Source organism: Oryctolagus cuniculus, chromosome 6, assembly GCF_051225735.1.
Source record: "Oryctolagus cuniculus isolate XC-2025 breed Fujian yellow rabbit chromosome 6, ASM5122573v1, whole genome shotgun sequence".
In the NCBI taxonomy this organism is placed as follows: Eukaryota; Metazoa; Chordata; class Mammalia; order Lagomorpha; family Leporidae; genus Oryctolagus; species Oryctolagus cuniculus.
In genome coordinates, this window is record NC_142872.1 from 167,728,124 (window position 1) to 167,744,499 (window position 16,376).

Genomic DNA, 16,376 nt, shown 5'->3' on the forward strand with positions numbered 1-16,376 from the left:
TGCACGCAGGCACTCTTGGGTCCAGCCAGAGCTGTCCTCGGGGCTGTGCATTAGTTTTAAGATTTATTATTTATTTGAAAGGCAGAGTGACAGAGCGACAGAGACCTTCTGTCACTGGTTCACTCCCCAGTTGGCCACAACATCCAGAGCTGCGCTGATGTGAAGCCAGGAGCTTCCTCGGGGTCTCCCACACGGGTGCAGGGGCCCAAGCACTTGTGCCATCTTCCAGTGCCTTCCCAAGCGATAGCAGAGAGCTGAATCAGAAGTGGAGCAGCCAGGACTCGAACCGGTGCCCATGTGGGACGCCAGTGTCATGGCTTTTCCCGCCACACCACAGTGCCAGCCCCAGGGACTGCGGTTTCTTCCTGCAAAAGAATGCAAAGCAAAATGGGCGTCAGGAAGAGGCACACGGGGCGAGGTGCGGAGGGAGCCAGTGCTAGCGGCCACAGCCATCTGCAGTGGGCTCTCAAAGGACACCCCGAGCCCCCCAGCTGCGAGTCCTGGGGGTGTGCGGGTCCCATCCGGCTGCTGCAGGTCGCTGCCACTCTGCCTGGCAGGTGTCAAAACCCCAGACCCTGAGAAGGAAGCAGGCGGCCAGCAGGGACCACGTGGCTCATGCCGAGCCTCGGGCACGGTGAGGCCCCGGTCAGTCGCCGCCCTGGGACTGTGGTCAGCCGACTGTGCACTGACTCACGTCTACACAGCTCACTGCAGTTCTGACTGGGACTGTGTTGGATCTAAAAGCCGAGTTGGGAGGAACAGACATTACAAGAATATGGAAACTTTCAAGCATTTGCTAGATGTATAACTAAGTATTTTTTAGTCTCTCTTTCTCTCTCTCTGGTGCCACTCAGTATTTATCTCAACCTCTGTTCCGGCGTTGCTGACCCCGTGGGCACACAGCCCGGGCGTCCTGCGTCCGCTGCTCCGTCACCCCTGGGCTGGTCCTTGCTTCTTTGGGAATTGGTTCATTTTTCACCTTCACCACCAGGAAACCCAGAGGGGAGGGGTGGGCGCCTCCCGCGCAGGAATGGGCCGGCTTCGCCACGCCCACGCCCACGCTGCTCACTGCTCACTCCCTCCCCATCTGCCCTTTCTTCTGCCCCACCCCCACCCCCACACACCTGTTTGAGTTCCCGACGTGACTCTAACTCCGAGACACATCTGGGGCTCGGCCGCCGGAGTTCACTCTGACCTTGCTCCTGTGGCCCTGCCGGGGAAGCCCTGTGGCCTCCGTGCCAGCATCCTGACTCTGCAGTGGAGCGGGGCTGAGGTTCCCCAGCGCCCTGGAGACGCGGCTCTGGGGAGCGTGGTAGAAGGTGTGAGCGGGGCTGAAGGAAAACCCAGAAGTCAGCTCAGTCAGGCGGGGGAGAGCCCTAGAGGCTGCCCAGCTCCTACAGCCCACCTCCCAGCCGGGCAGGGGGTCCGGGCCCCACCCCAGTGCCAGGGGAGCTGCCGGGCCAGATGCCACCACCCTGATAATGCAGAGGGAGGGGCCTCCACCTGCAAGGTCCCAGAGCGGCCGAGGCAAAGTGGCAGGAAGCGGTCACCGCACCCGCACCAGAACACCCGCGTGAGGGCAGGGGGCACCCAGTCTTGCTGAGCCGGCCCTACCCTGCCACCTCTGTTCTGCCAGCCTGGGGCGGGCACTCTGCACGGGCCAAGCTCCCCCACTCCCTCACCGCGGAACCCCTCCTCCCTGGGACCCGGCCCGCTGGCCACCTGATGCTGTCGGGGGGTCGGCCAGCGTGGGACGAGGACACAGAGCTTCTGAGCCTCTATGGCCGGCTCTCTGGCTTCTCCCTCGCGCCACTCCCCGGCTGAAGGAGTTGGTCTTTAGCAGGGGACGGTGGCATCATAAAGGGACAACGAGGACCTGCAGTGGGGGCGCAGAGGGGACAGTGCTGGCAACCGGGCTGTGGGGACTCCACTGGGGCCCTGCCCCCGACACTGCACCCAGTCTGGGGGAGGCTGTCTCCCCGCCTCGCCCTGCGCTGTCTGCCCACTGTGGCCGCAGGGGCGGGCCTGGCGGGAGCCTCGCTGGTGACCTGGGCTGGTCCCGAGCTCGGGATGGGCCGAGTGCAGCCTTTCGGTGTGTGGCCGACCGAAGAGCTTTCTGACCACGACTCCTATCTAGAAACCGTGCGGCTGTACACACACGGCCTCACTCTCACACATGTCCACGCGCTGTGTACACGTGTGTACACACACAGCAGGCACCCTACTCACACAATATGTGTGTGCACACACAGCAGGCACTCACACCCTCACGTGTGTGTGCACATACAGCAGGCACAGACACCCTCATGTGTGTGTGCACATACAGCAGGCACTCACACCCTCACATGTGTGTGCACATACACACAGCGGACACAGACACCCTCACATGTGTGTGCACACACATACAGCAGGCACAGACACCCTCACATGTGTGTGCACATACAGCAGGCACAGACACCCTCACATGTGTGTGCACACACAGCAGACACAGACACCCTCACATGTGTGTGCACACACATACAGCAGGCACTCACACCCTCACATGTATGTGCACACACATACAGCAGGCACTCACACCCTCACATGTGTGTGCGCATACATACAGCAGGCACTCACACCCTCATGTGTGTGCACGCACATACAGCAGGCGCTCACACCCTCATACACACATTTATGCACCTCTTGATGAGGAAGGGGCCTGGGGGCCGGCACCGCGAGGAGGGGACCTGGGGCCTGGGGGCCGGCACCGCGAAGAGGGGACCTGGGGCCTGGGGGCTGGCACCGCGGCTTTGACAGCTGGCACAGTGTTGTCTTCAGGATGGCGGCTGAGGCTCTCTGGGGAAAGAGAAAGCAAGAATGGGAAGTCAGCGCCCCCTGGTGGGACGTTGTGGGGACACCCCCAGATCCGGGCCAGCTGCTGGGGCACAAGAATCCCATTGGGGCTGTGCAGGGTCCAGGCTGGAGGCGGCAGAAGCCTGGGGCCAGGGCGGCTGTGGCTTCTCAGCACCGGGAGGTGGCAGGTGCGTCCCCACCACTAGACAGCGGCGCTTGTGGTCACGGGGTTGACGACCTGTTCCCCACCCCGGGGGGCCTCCTGGGAGATGGAACAAGGATAGAAGCCTCAGCCATTTTTTCAAGAGTCCAGTTCCGTCTCACACCCTGTGTTGGTCCCCACCCCACCCCTGCATTCTTCCCGGGGTTGGGAAGCCAGAGTGAAACCTGAAGAACCCGTATGGAGACGCTCAGCTCCACCGACTGCCCCCACCCCTGCCCCCACCCCCGCCCCGCCCCGCCCCTCCTGCGGGGCTCCAGGCCTCTCCACCTGTTTGGTTTGCCAGCAGGAGGGCAGCTGGCCGGCCTCCGCGGATTTCTTTTCTCTGAACAAATTCTGTCTCCTCTCTGCTCCGCTCCTGCCTTCGTGACACTGGGGGCGCAGGGAGCAGGGGTGGCACAGGGAACCGCTGCGCCCGTCCGCACACAGGCACCTGTCCCCCAGGTCAGGGACAGCAGTGCGAAGGCGGGGCCGGCAGCCCACTCGGCTAACTGACCGGCGGGGTCAGCCACCACAGCGGCCACCACAGTCCCGGAAGCCGTCTCCGCGGCCCTGCAGCTCCCGGTAGCGCAGGAACGCTGGGGGCCACCGCGCGCTCCCGCGGAAGGGCTGGACTCTGGGCCGGGGACAGGGACAGGGCTCGGCGGCCTGAGTGCCCTCACCGGCTCCAACCCTGCGCCCCTCGGCGCTCCCACGGCCAGCATGCAGGGCCCCGGCTCGGGGTGGCTCTCAGGCTGGGGGCGGGCGCCATGCCTCGTGTCCAAGCCCAGTCCCACGCACCTCCACGGGAGTACCGGAATGCGGGGCGAACCTTACATGGATGGGCACCTGCGTGGCGGGCGAGCGGGGCCGCGCGCTCCCCACAGGCTGCGGTGGCCGCCGGGCCACCAGCGATGGCCGCTCCGGTCCTGCCCTGTCTAGGTGTCCGCCCGCGCTGGGCAGCTGACAGCGTTCATGTCTGGATGCCGTGAATGAACGCAGGGAAACCAGGCTGAGAAGGGGTTTGAAGCCCTGGGTTGAAACTGAGCGGACGGAAGAGGAAATGTGCTCGGCCTTCGGAAAATGTGGAAAACCTGGAGCTGACCAGCCGGGCGGGGCCGGGAGGGAGGGGAGTGGGGCTGCGGGCAGGGCTGGGAGGGAGGGGCACGGGGGTCCCCACACTCTCACCGGCACGAGCTGCAGCCAGGGTGGGGCCCATGGGGCCCACCCCCACCCTTGGGGGGCCTGACCCGATCTGTCTGCACCCCGGGGCCGGGCCGGTAACAAGGCCCACACCAGAAGCTGTGACCGTCTTTGGGATCCTTGTAGGAAGGCAGAGACCCCACACCCGTCCTCCATGGCCAAGGCAGACACAGGAGTTCAGACAATGGGGCTGTACCCCAGCACAGAGCCCGAGCCTGGGGCATCCCAGGCAGGCTCTCCCCGGTGCTCCCCCTGGCTGTACCGACGCCGCCCACCATCAGCTGCTGCAGCTGCCGTCTCTGAGGCCCTGACGACACCCAAGTAGCGAGTCCTGAGCCATGGGTGGGTCCACGGTTCAGCCCTAGCGCCAGCACCTGCGGTGGACTTAGTCCTGCCCGCCGGCTAGCAACACTGTCGCCAGCCTGGGCCTGCCCCTCCACCAGGCTCCCCCGAGCCACATCGGGCTGGGGACGTCGTCCACACCAACACAGTGCAGAGAACAGACAGGTGTGGTCTGGGGAGCCCTGCAGCCCTGGGGATCCACGAGGCAGGGTCCACCCCAAGCCTCCATAGGAGCGTGGCCGGACCGCACCGTGACTCCTGCACCCAGACAACACATTATTCTGCCCTTAGGACCCTCAGACGCTGAGGCCTGGCCACTTTACCTGGGCCTGGAACCCTCTGCTCCCTAGGGGCTGCTCCCCTCCCCCAAGGGAAGGGCCCATCTCCTTTCAAAATCTCCTTTTAGCAACACTCGCCGCTGTGTGAAAGGCCGCGGCCTTGGCCTTCGCGGCTGGGGCTGCGTCTCCCCTGGAGACGGCATCTCCAGCCGAGCAGAGCAATCGGTCCCCAAGGCAACGCGCGCAAGGCCCTCCCTCCCTCCCGCGCAGGCTGGGCGCTGGGCACCGGCCGGGCAGGACGCAGGACGGGGCTCACTGTGCTTGGGGTGTCCTTGGCGCCCCGCTGCATGACGTGGAGCTGTGCTCGGCCCCCGTGCTCTGTGACAGCCTCTGGCCGCCGGGCTGCAAGGCCTCCATTCCCCCTTCTCAGTCCTGTAAGAGCCACCCGCGTGCTCCAGGTAGACGGCTGCGCAGTGGGCGGCTGACGGTCAGGTAGGAGTGATGGAAGGTGGAGAGCGCCGGCGGAGAGAACAGATGCAGGTCCCAGGGGAGGAGACGTCAGAGCCTTCTCTGGAGCCTGACACGCGTGTGTGAAACGAGTGCGTGTGCGGCAGCTCTGCGTGCTCCCGGGGGACTGGCTTCTCCCACGTCACTCCCAGTTTCGCGATGCCAGAATCCCTCCACTGGGCCCCAGGCCCTGCTGCTCATTCAGCGCCAGGCCCGTCCACAGTCCACCGCTCACTAACCCACCCCCGCTCGGCGTTCGCTCCCTGAGCGGTGCAGCTGTGCACTTCACACGCGTGTCTCCTGGTGCCCACGTGCAGGGCCTCCTCCTGGGTGGCAGGCCGACCCGGGAGGCGGAGATGCTGAGCCTTCCAGGACACAGCCCGCTGATCCCTGGGTTCCCGTCTGCACCCTGGCCAGGCTCAGAGACCCTGGGGTGGAGCACGTGGCCTCCGACACCCGCACCTCGCGTTGCCTAATGGGAACACCTGATATGGCACCGCCTGTGCGTCAGCCGTCCACGACCCGCTGCCAGGCCTCCGGAGGTGGGGCTGTCAGTCAGCTCCCTCGGCAGCCCCCGTCACTTCTGTCACTTCTGTCACTGGGAGATCTTTTCCCAGTCCCAGTTCATCCTTTGTGTTCTTGGAGAAGTGTTTTGACGAGTGAGCGTTTTTAATTCCGTGTTGTCAACTCTGTCACTTTGTTCCGATTTGTTTTGCTTGTCTCACCTAGGACGTGCTCCCGTCTCCAGTTCACACGGAAGCTCACTTTTCTCTTCTCTTTTAGTAAAATGAAAGCCGATTTTTATTTTATCATCAATAGCCATTCTTTAAACATGCACGTGCATACGTGATATCCTATGCACAGATCACGTTAGTTAATAAAGCTTAAACACACAACATACATCCTTACAGAAAAGGTCAAAATGCAAACTTAAAACTTTAAACAAAAGTCTTACTAATTTAAAAACGTTTGTGTTGGGTACCATTTGCACAACACAATTAATTTAAACATTTTCACTTTGGCTGCCCATGAAAAACGCGGCAGTAGGAAACAAAGTTGTTGAGGGCTTTCAAATAGCAGCATCGGCAGTTTTGCCATGCAGGAGAAGCAATATTAAATATTAGCTTTCAAAAAATCCACATTAAAAATATGTAGTCAAGTCACAGAATTTTTCTCAGTAGAGACCCCAGTGCAATGCATAATTAGCTGCCTCAGCTGGCCTTGTTGGAAGGACACTATCCCTTCAGAGTGTAACCTCACAGATCTGGGCACAGAAAAGAAGTCTTAAGAACAAGAACAGGACTAAAAAGAGGGGAGAGGGGCCGGCGCCGCAGCTCACTAGGCTAATCCTCCGCCTTGCGGCACCGGCACACCGGGTTCTAGTCCCGGTCGGGGCGCCGGATTCTGTCCCGGTTGCCCCTCTTCCAGGACAGCTCTCTGCTGTGGCCAGGGAGTGCAGTGGAGGATGGCCCAAGTGCTTGGACCCTGCACCCCATGGGAGACCAGGATAAGTACCTGGATCCTGCCATCGGATCAGCTCGGTGTGCCGGCCACAGCGCGCCGGACGCGGTGGCCATTGGAGGATGAACCAACGGCAAAGGAAGACCTTTCTCTCTGTCTCTCTCACTGTCCACTCTGCCTGTCAAAAAAAAAAAAAAAAAGAGAGAGAGAGAGAGAGAGAGGGGAGAGGGACAGAGGAGAGGACTAAAGCAAGAACAAAGGAGGGGGTCATCGCGGTCACTCGGGAACCGGCATCTCCGCCAGTCCGGCACTGTCTGTCCCCCGCAGGCGCCGGTTCCCGAGCTGGCACGCAGCACGGATTTAACCGGCTGGGAGGCCGCCTCGTCACTCAGGTGTGCTGTTGTGGACCTGAGACATTTAGAAGACCTGGGCCTCTGAGCTGCGACACCACCGTTCGTGTCAGCGCAGAGGCTTTGGCAAAGCTCCCGCGGTGCGCACGGCGGGCAGGATGCTAACGCCCGGCCCAGCAGCGCAGTTCCTTCACTTGTAACCTGCTTCTGGACGCCGGGGCTTCGAGCGTGACGCGAGCCTCGCTGCTTAGACAACCCGCGGTGTCCTGTGGGTAAACGTTTCCTGCGGTTTTCAGCATTGGCGTTGCCTCAGCATCAAGCAAAGACATCGGATTTGCTGATTCGTGATTTACTTCCGCTGGAACGTGGCGCGCCCCATCCGCCGCAGCGCTCGTCTGTGCTGGCTGAGAGCGCTCTGCACGGCAGGGTTCGCCACCTTCGGTTCATCAAACCGGAGTGTAAAGTGAAGCATTCCTGCAACCATCTAGCCTGAGCCAGCTCTCGCTCTACATGCCGGGTGGGAGAGCACGGGGGCTCGTCGGGGCTCCCCAGAGACCTGTGATGCTGCTTCTAACCTCTGAGAAATGCGTGCAGTTTCTTCGGTTTGCCTCCTAGCGAACGACGGCTCCCCACGCCTTCTCTTGCAACTTCTGCTGGACGCGGGATTTACTCACGCATTCCACGCCAGCTCCTCCGTGTCTTTAAGACTACATTCACCTGATCCCACATGCCCTTCTCAGACTCCGTAGGCTGGACATCTCCAGCCAGTGCTGGATTCTGTCGCCCTCTGTCCCCGGCTCGCTCCTCCAGGCTCCCAGCCCCGCTCCTCCGCCCTCCTCGAGCTAGGGGAGCCCCTCCGCACCTGCCCTGTGCTGGAGCCCCGATGAGCCAGGCAGCAGCGGGGAGGGCAAGAGACCCGGATGTACAGGGTACCGGCGAGGAGAGGGAGGGAGGATCCCAGCAAGGGAGGGCGCCCCGGACCTGACCAGCCCTGCGCATCTTATCTCCTCTTAAACATGTTTCAGCCATTGCTCCTGACCCTTAGGGCCCTGACCCTGGAGCTGGCTTCTGTGGATGGTGTGAGGTAGGGATCCGGTGTTGTCTTCACGTGGAGAGCACGGGCTGCCAAGGACCTGAGATGACCGCCTAAGGCTCTGTGGCTCCAGGTGTGAGCAGATCCCATTTCCCTGGGCGAGCTGTACTCCCACCAGGGCCACACCCCTCCACTGCTGTACCACACCCTCCACAGCTGCACCACACCCTCCACAGCTATACCACACCTCCACCACAGCTGTACCACACCCTCCACAGCTATACCACACCCTCCACAGCTGTACCACACCCCTCCACAGCTATACCACACCCCTCCACAGCTATACCACACCCCTCCACAGACATACCACACCCCTCCACAGCTATACCACACCCCACAGCTACACCACACCTCCACAGCTGTACCACACCTCCACCACAGCTGTACCACACCCTCCACAGCTGTACCACACCCTCCACCACAGCTGTACCACACCCTCCACCACAGCTATACCACACCCCACAGCTACACCACACCTCCACAGCTATACCACACCCTCCACAGCTATACCACACCCTCCACAGCTATACCACACCTCCACCACAACTGTACCACACCCTCCACCACAGCTATACCACACCCTCCACAGCTGTACCACACCTCCACCACAGCTATACCACACCCCACAGCTGTACCACACCCTCCACAGCTATATCACACCCTCCACAGCTATACCACACCCCACAGCTATACCACACCTCCACAGCTGTACCACACCCTCCACAGCTGTACCACACCCTCCACCACAGCTGTACCACACCCTCCACAGCTGTACCACACCCTCCACAGCTGTACCACACCCTCCACAGCTGTACCACACCCTCCACAGCTGTACCACACCTCCACAGCTATACCACACCCCCTCCACCCCTAGCTATCCGGCACGAGCCGTGATGCCACAGTGATCTTTCCTGGCTGCTACGCTTGGTCCTTGCGAGGGTGAGCCTTGAATAAGCCAGGAACCCACACAAGCCAATCGCTCCATTTAAATGGGGCAGTGACAGCATCTTCCACCTCCAACTCGAGCTGGGGTGGGAACGCAGGTGCTGTGTTGACCCAAGCCGTGCACCCGGGGTCTCAGGCCCGAGTCCCTCCCTAATGGGGCTCCCGGCCATCTGGGGTGAACACAAGTTTGGGACTGGGCTCTGAGGCTCTTAGGAGCAGCTCTGGTCAGCCAGAAATGGATGGACTAGGACATGTGGGCAGCAGCGCCTTGTGGCAAGGAGGCCATCACAACCACAGATGAAACCTGAGGTAGGTGACAAGGCCACCTGCCCGCCTCTCCAAGGGGTAAGGGGAACCTGCAGGCAGAGCTGCGCCCAGTACACGCATGTGCACACTCATACACATGCACACACACGTGTGCACAGAGAGCTGAGGGCTGGGTTGCCCAGGCAGAGCTGGGTGTGGAGTGTGCAGGCATGCACACACACATACAATCATACACACATGCATGTGCACACACACTCATACACACATACATGTGCACACATACTGATATGCACACGCACACACACACGTGTGCACACACAGAGAGCTGAGGGCTGGGTTGCCCGGGCAGAGCTGGGCGTGGAGTGTGCAGGCATGCACACACACATACAATCATACACACGCACACACACTCATACACACATACATGTGCACGCTCATACACACGCACACACATGGGTGCACACACAGAGAGCTGAGGGCTGGGTTGCCCAGGCAGAACTGGGCGTGGAGTATGCACGCATGCACACACACACTCATACACATGTGTGTGTGCACACATACTGATACACACACGCATGCACACACATGGGTGCACACACAGAGAGCTGAGCGCTGGGTTGCCCAGGCAGAGCTGGGCGTGGCATGTGTCCACACACACACACACACACACACAGGCAGAGCTGAGGGCTGCCCAGGGCAGGGCAGATCTGCTTGGCTGAGGAAGGGGATGGCGTGCGTCCTGGCCCTCCCCGGAGCCCTCAGCCGCAGGGGAGGTGGCACCGAGGCTGGCCTGGCTGAGCACCCGCCTTGCAGTAGAAACGGAAGGAACAGGAGACTGCTAAGAAAGCAGGGGGTGGGAAGCCATGGTAACCATGGCGACCACGGGAGCCCCAGGGTCTGGGGGGATGACTCCCATGGGAGCCCCAGGGCAGTCTGGGGGAATGACTGTGTCCCAGGGGAGCCCCAGGGCAGTCTGGGGGAATGACTGTGTCCCAGGGGAGCCCCAGGGCAGTCTGGGGGAATGACTGTGTCCCACGGGAGCCCCAGGGCAGTCTGGGGGAACGACTGTGTCCCACGGGAGCCCCAGGGCAGTCTGGGGGAATGACTGTCCCACGGGAGCCCCAGGGCAGTCTGGGGGAATGACTGTGTCCCACGGGAGCCCCAGGGCAGTCTGGGGGAACGACTGTGTCCCACGGGAGCCCCAGGGCAGTCTGGGGGAATGACTGTCCCACGGGAGCCCCAGGGCAGTCTGGGGGAATGACTGTGTCCCAGGGGAGCCCCAGGGCAGTCTGGGGGAATGACTGTGTCCCACGGGAGCCCCAGGGCAGTCTGGGGGAATGACTGTGTCCCACGGGAGCCCCAGGGCAGTCTGGGGGAATGACTGTGTCCCACGGGAGCCCCAGGGCAGTCTGGGGGAATGACTCCGTTCCTGATGAGGCTTTGCCCCCCAGCCTGCTCCTTGCGATGGACAGGTGCACCACACACACATGCACACATACACTCGTGGACAGGTTCCCCTCCAATCCTGCCCAGGCCAAGGCCACAAACCACACCGCCCGGCACTGCCCCAGGAGTCCACACCACCCAGCTGTGGCTCCTCGGGGCAGGGGCAGGGCCCAGTGCCCAGGAAGGGTTGCAGCGGGACCCCTCAGCCCAGCGTTTGCAGACAGTGGGGACCAGAGATGCTGATGGGGGCTTGGCGGGGGGCGGGGGGCTGCTCCTCCCCAGGCACACCCGCCTCTCCTAGACACAGTGTCCTGACCCACCCTCACCCATCATGCTCTGTGCGCACAGAACCACTTCCGGCCACAGGCCAGAGCCCCACCAGACCAGCCTGCCTTACCCCCAGTGCGGGGGCTCGGGGAGCCCGAGGTGTGAGCCCCACCCCAGCACGCAGCTCTGAGGGCAGCACCCCAGCCCGGCCCAGCCCCGCCTCCCAGGAAGGCCATGGCAGCTGACTTGGGCCCCCCCGCCCGGGGCCTCGCTCTCAGCTCCCCGTCTTCCAGCACGTAGCCCCCATGTCCCACGGTGCCCGGCTCAGTCCAGCCGGCCCAACCCTGGCCTCGCACGCGCCCCGTCCTCACCTGTGCCCTCAGCACCTGCCCACGCACCCCTCTGGGCTGGGCTGAGGCCCTCGGGAAGGCGAGTGGCCTATGTGTCTCGGGCCTCTGTCCCCAGCAGGCTGGGTCGCAGCATAAGGCTCACGGCCGGCCTTTGCCAAGGGTGACCTGACCCCGACCCCTCCCCTCCGCTGGCTGGCTGGGGACCCCTGGTGCTGCCTCGAGTGACCCCGGGGGGCCACGCCTCCTCCTGGCTCAGGCTGAGCAGGCTTTTGCGTCTCCTGCTGCCGTCTAGGGAGGAGGGAGCCCCCCGTGGGACAGGCCTGCAGCCCTGGGCGTGGGGTGGAGGCCCCTCGCGTTCCTGCCCACAGTGGAGCAAGGATTCCTGATGTGGGAGACAGCTCCCTGCTGCCCGGCCCTGCGCCTGCACATGCGTGCACACACACGCGCGCGCGCGTTCACGCACCCCGCACCCTCACCCACAGCCCCTGACTCCCTTCAGGGGCTGGCCCTGGGAGAGCCCACGCGCTGCCTCCCTGCCCGGGCCGAAAGGCTGAGAAGGCCGCGAGCGCGGGAGGCGAGAGTTTCTATGACGCAAATCCCCAGGCCACAGTGTCCACGAAAGACTCGAGGGAGGGGAACTTCCACCTGGCACAAACAAGCGCCCCGGAAGCACACCCAGGGGAGCCCCAGAGAGCAGAGCGCGCCCGGCGCGAAGGGGACGCGCGCTCCGGCCGAGCCGCCCACGCAGGAGCAGCGTCGCCAGCAGCAGGGAGGACGCGTGCGCAGAGGGGGCCTCCAGACCCCACCCCTGGCAGCGGCCGCTGATGGACGTGGCCGGCCAAAGCCCACGTGACTCAGCGCCCTGGGTGACAGGAGCCCGGGCTGCCCAGGACCGCACCACAGCCGCGCGGAAACAGGAGACAGCGCGCAGGGCAGGGGGCCGCGCCGGCTGGAAAGACCATGAGGGCACGTGGGCCAGCACTGGCACACTCTCACACTTGAACGTGCACGTGCACACACAGGCAGCCCCTCCTGTCTCCTACACTCTGCCCTGTCCCCAGAACCCAGCGCTTAGCTCAGGGAAAGCAGTGACAGGAACGCACACACATGTGACTGTGGGCGTAGCCGTCCCGGCTCCTGAGGGCCAGCTCTGCCCACCACGGGTGTGCTGCTGGAGCCACTGCCTGGCTCTTCATCAGGACCTCGGGGCGCAGGGCCTGGGCTCTGCCTGCGGCAGGGAGGGCTCCCCGTGCAGGAGCCGGGACAAGGGCCCGAGGCCCACGGGTGCCACCCTCGTGTCCTTCCTGCAGGTGCAGGGGCAGGGAGCCGGGGACTCTGTTCACCCGGCTGGAGTCAGGAAAGGCAGGAGTCCTCCGTAGCTCAGAACTCAGGTCCAGAGGGGGGTTCCACCCGCAGTCTGGGGGGGGGGGGCGCTGGGGCAGGGGCAGCAGAACCAGCTACAGACCCTGGGCTGGGAACTGGGGGGAAGGTGCCCCACCCCCGCTTCTGCCCACCTGCCTGCAGCAGAAGTGGCCAGCGGCTCCCCTCCAACCCGAAGGGCCGGCTCAGAGACGGTGCAGCCCTGGCCCAGGTCCCACACGGGGGGACCCCACCCACTGGGCAGCACACAGCACACACGGTCCAAGCCGCTGCCTCCCGGGGAAATGTCCCACACAGAACCCACGCCGTGACCCGAGCTCCCCGGCCAGTACCCCCTCCCCGCGCAGGATTAGGGTTAGTGTTAAGGTTAGAGTTAGGGGTAGGGTTGGGGATAGGGTTAGGGTTAAGGTTAGTGTTAGGGTCATGGAGTAATCTGAGCTCCCTAGGCAGTGCCCCGCCCCCTGCAGGGTTAGGGGTAGGGTAGGGTAGGGTTATGGAGTAATCTGAGCTCCCCCAGCAGTGCCCCCGCTGGGGCCCACACCGAGATCCTGAGCTCCCCGGACAAGGCTGTCAGAGGCCAGCGCAGACCGAGCTCGGTGGGAACGTGATCAGACTTCACAGTGCGGCCACTGGGATCTGGCTGTGGTTTCCAAGGAGAACGCATCACCAGGGTTCGCCACGGGGCGGGGGGGGGGGGGGGCAGCAACGGGCTCACGACGCCCCCTGGTCCTTCACGGGGGAAACGTGTGGCCGTGTCACCAGATGACAGAGGGCTGCTTCTGGGCGGAGTCTCACGGAACCTTGAACAAACTGCGCCTCTAAGGTGAACAAAGCTGGGCCCAAGCCCAACACACGCATCAACTCGGGGCAGCACCGGAGGAGGCCCGGGCTCCACGCCCGGGAGCCCCTGCGGAGGCCGCGGCAGCAGACACTGAGCTGTGGGGGCGGAGACAGAGCACCCACATCTCAGGGTGCTGGTCCTGTGCCTGGGCAGCTGAGAGCCTGTGACCACGCTTCCAGGAAAGCGAGTTCCTAACACAAGCGGCTCCGGCACCACGCTGCCACCCGAGTGCGTGTGTGCGGGCTGCCGGGAGTCCACTCTGCCACCGTGGCCATCAGGAGCCCCGCCCTGCAGCCTCTAGCCCCAGGGGCAAGCGGTAGGGCCGGGCCACCGTGCTGGGCCCCTGCCAGTGGACCGGGGGGATGCGCTGCCGGGGACAGCATCATGCTGGGCCTCCAGCTGCCTGCAGAGCCCAGGATTCACATTCACGCACACGGCGCAGGTGCACACGTGTACACACACATGCACTCACATGGCACACAGATGCACACGTGTATACATGCATGCACACACGTGCACACACACTCACACGAGCACACACGTGTATACACACATGCATGCACACACACTACACGGCACACAGATGCACACGTGTATACACATGCATGCACACACGCACTCACACGGCACACAGATGCACACGTTGTACACCCTCACACACATGCAGTCACACAGCAAACAGATGCACACATGTATACACACACGTGCACATGCACTCACAAGGCATATGGATGCACACGTGTATACACACAGGTGTGCACACACGTGCATGTGAACTCACACAGGCACACAGATGCACACATGTATACACATGTGCACTCACACGGCACACAGATGCACACGTGTATACACACAGGCGTGCACACATGTGCACGTGAACTCACACAGGCACAGACACACACGTGTATACACACCTGCACGCACACCCTCACGCACATGCAGTCACACGGGCACACAGATGCACACATGTATGCACACACGTGCAATGCACTCACACGGCACACAGATGCACACGTGTATACACACATGTGCACATGCACTCACATGGCACACAGATGCACACGTGTACACACGCATGCACGCACATGCACTCACACAACACAGATGCACACGTGTATACACACATGCGTGCACACATGTGCACGTGAACTCACACAGGCACACAGATGCACACATGTATACACACATGTGCACATGCACTCACATGGCACACAGACACACACGTGCATACACACATGCGTGCACACACGTGCATGTGAACTCACACAGGCACAGACGCACACGTGTATACACACCTGCACGCACACCCTCACACACATGCACATACACGTGTACAAATGTGTACACACACTCACCGCCTAAACCCCGCAGCGCCAGCTCCTGGGCCTACACCCGAGCAGAGCGCGTGGTCACCCGCTGGGCCCGATGAGGACCCGACCCGCACGCCCCTGCCTCCCACCCGTTCCCCAGGGCAGAGGAAATGGGCACTCACTCCCAGGGCTGTGTGACCGGGAGAAGCCAATGACGTCCGTCCCCAAGGCCCCTGATGGCCCTGGTGCCCAAGGCTGCCTCCCCAGTCCTCTCTCTCCTGGCCGCTTGAGGTCGCTGTCCCCTTGGCTGTCACTGTCCCCAGACGCTGGCCGCCCTCTCTGGGACCTAGGGCAGCCTCTGCCCTGGTGGGCTCCTCTTGCCCTCTCCCCCCTCCCAGCCCAGGACGTCTCCCTTGCTGTGGGGGAGGTGCCCCTCCTCAGCCTGGTGTGGAGCCAGGGCCAGCGAGGAGCCCGCAGAGGGGGGTTAGTGGCGCACAGGCCGGAGCCCCGAGGGCTTCCTGGCGCTCAGTCCTGGGAACCATTGCCCTCGTCCACCTGCAGAAATGAGCTGGGAAGGCCACGACCCCAGCCCCCCCCCCAGGTGCACCCAGAGGGGAGCCGTGAGGTCCCACTTCCCCGCCACGGACACCCAGAACTGCTGAGCAGTGGCTGCAGCGAGGGAGACACACAACCCCGGGTGCAGACGGACGGACACCCCAGCCCCCCCACTGCCGGTGCATGGAATCCCAGTGTGCACCTGGGCACACAGCTCCCAAAAGGTCAACCTAGACCACGGGAAGCAGGGAATTTTCGGAACAGAGGGGTCACCAGGGGCATTGCCACAGCAGAAGTTGGACTGGCCGAGAGGCAGCCAGTGACCGAGGGCCGTGCTGGCAGGTGCGGGGTGCGGGCTGTCCTGCGGGAGGGGCTCTTAGTCCATAGGAGAAGCCGGGTTATTTCAAAAAATGGACTTTTTTTTGACAGGCAAAGTGGACAGTGAGAGAGAGAGACAGAGAGAAAGGTCTTCCTTTGCCGTTGGTTCACCCTCCAATGGCCGCCGCGGCCGGCGCACCGCGCTGATCCGATGGCAGGAGCCAGGTGCTTCTCCTGGTCTCCCATGGGGTGCAGGGCCCAAGCACCTGGGCCATCCTCCACTGCACTCCTGGGCCACAGCAGAGGGCTGGCCTGGAAGAGGGGCAACCGGGACAGAATCCGGCGCCCCGACCAGGACTAGAACCCGGTGTGCCGGCGCCGCAAGGCGGAGGATTAGCCTAGTGAGCCGCGGCGCTGGCCAGAAAATGGACT

At 63.0% G+C, this 16,376-nt stretch overlaps 1 long non-coding RNA gene and 1 pseudogene across 1 annotated transcript; both read right to left on the reverse strand.

Moving 5' to 3' along the window:
- Positions 1–52: 52 nt before the first annotated feature.
- Positions 53–5,757, reverse strand: LOC149126368 (uncharacterized). Its single transcript, XR_016234970.1, has 3 exons — positions 5,171–5,757; positions 2,680–2,835; positions 53–365 (listed from the first exon to the last, which is right to left on the reverse strand). It is a non-coding gene; the product is annotated as an uncharacterized LOC149126368 (long non-coding RNA).
- A 1,576-nt stretch (positions 5,758–7,333) lies between these two features.
- Positions 7,334–8,201, reverse strand: LOC127486799 (CYFIP-related Rac1 interactor B pseudogene; annotated as a pseudogene).
- Positions 8,202–16,376: the final 8,175 nt, after the last annotated feature.